The 1,946-nt window shown below is 41.9% G+C and overlaps 1 long non-coding RNA gene across 1 annotated transcript; it reads left to right on the top strand.

The window, feature by feature from the left end:
* Positions 1-240: 240 nt before the first annotated feature.
* Positions 241-1,311, top strand: LOC116265191 (uncharacterized). The gene is made up of 2 exons (XR_004175005.2): positions 241-626; positions 777-1,311. It is a non-coding gene; the product is annotated as an uncharacterized LOC116265191 (long non-coding RNA).
* Positions 1,312-1,946: the final 635 nt, after the last annotated feature.

Below are 1,946 nucleotides of genomic sequence, written 5' to 3'. Positions count from 1 at the left end.
CAACTGTCAACATGTTTAATTGAAAGGCCGGTGTTTTCACAGGACGTTAATATATCTGATTTGCACTGTTTCTTTTGAAAGAAAGTTTAATCTCAAATTAAGAAATCGGTTCAGATTTAATTTGAACTTAAGAAAGGCTAGTGTTCACCGTATTGACTTGCAGTTAATAGGATCTAAGTTGTGGTATCTGGTCTGATCCAGGCCCGCCCGATGAGGTCCGGATTCGTTGCCTGAGGTTGATTTTCTTCGCCCGCAAGAATGGATGAGAACGGCGAAAGCAGTTACCTGGCGAATGTAGATCGGCGTAAAAGAGCGCCCTTATTTCATCCTGGAGTGGGGTCTGGCGACTCAGAAGCGCACGCAAAACTACAAAGCGGTTTCAATAGCGCAGCCACGAGCACACTACGTGGCTTATCACTGTGAAGAGACGTAACGAAGCGGCGTGACGGCGGCAACCAAGGCCTTCTCCGCGGAATTCATCGGCGTGTAGAGTCACCTCCTCCTCTATAAACAGCTAGAGTTGCAGACGCAGCGGCGGCTGCCAATAAAGCTTCGTCACCGTCTCTCAATTCTCTTCCCGTCAGCACCACCAGAAGCCCCTTATGGCTCTTGTTCTTCGCAACAAGGTACGAACACAAGGCCCCCCGTTCTCCTCAGAGTTCTTTATTCTGTCTTCGTTCAAATTGCAGAATTGAATCATCAGATCCTCAAGTTGGTACTTGGAATTTACCGACTTCTCCAACGGTTCTTAACGTTTGTCTCTTTAAATTTTTTAGTTGTGATTGTGAACTGAAACAAAGGAATTCATCGCTGGGGAGAGAGGAAAAAGGAGTATTGTGAGAAGATGGGTTACGTGGTGGTGGTGTCCGTTCCCTTTATCGTTCTGGTATTGATTGTCGGGTTGGTATGTTACATATTGGGGAGGTCGAAAGGAAGGAGAGAGGCCCAGAATCAGATGATGGTGGCTCCACCCGTCTACGGCGCGGGTGTTCCACCGCCGCCGCCTCCTCCTCCTCAACCGGAATATGGAGGACCAGTTTACCCGAATAAAGCCTCTGTATAGCAGCGTCCATGTATCACGATATATTCTGGCTTTGATTATCGGGTAGATGGTGCATGCCTAGATATTGGGTTCATTCTCTTCCTTGCTCTTCCCTCATCTTTTTAGCTTTTATTTTTCTTTTTTTGTTGCGTACAAAATTATCTCTTGTGCCCTGTTCTTCTTGATCTCTATGGTTACAGGTGTGACGAAAAGACCTGCTTTTCTTTTTATTTGCTTTACCGTATTCAAGGCAATTATGGTTCTTTCTCTGGATTGTGTATGAATTGTTATATGCAGAGATAATAACGCTTGAAGTGATATATATATATAAATATACATATGTATATATAAGATATAGTGAAACTAGTTTGATTATTTAAAGTCACACAACTATTTTCATTGATGAAATGTCTTCGTTTAACTGTTCATTATATTATGTTGGATTGGACGATGTAAGTTAAAGGGTTGGTTGACTCTAAAAACTAGATGAATGGTGTATTTGAGCACCCACTTTTACCAAAATAAAATAGAAATAGAAGACTTGAGGGACTTAAACTTTCAGCTACTAATTGTCTCGTACTTATTGGCGAGGGGAATATAATGGTTTGAGGAAAGTGAGAGAGAGAAAACCGATAAATGAGAATTGATAACAAAATTTGGAAACAAGAAGTTTCTTATATATAAAAACAAACCGCAAAAACAAAAATTAAAAGACGAAATATACAAGACAACCGCACAGTAAAACAAAATAAAAGGATCGAAAGAGAGTGAATAGACAGAGCAACACTTTCACTTAACCGCAGACGAAAGACGGCGCTTAAACATTGTGCACGATTGAGATAGTGAAACTTCCCAAGAGATCGTCAAACTTCCCAAGTGTACATGACAGCGTGGGCCCACTCTC

The sequence above is a fragment of the Nymphaea colorata genome, chromosome 12 (genome assembly GCF_008831285.2).
Source record: "Nymphaea colorata isolate Beijing-Zhang1983 chromosome 12, ASM883128v2, whole genome shotgun sequence".
Lineage (NCBI taxonomy): Eukaryota > Viridiplantae > Streptophyta > Magnoliopsida > Nymphaeales > Nymphaeaceae > Nymphaea > Nymphaea colorata.
The sequence above is the reverse complement of the archived record's forward strand: the minus strand, read 5'-3'. Positions and strand labels throughout refer to the sequence as shown.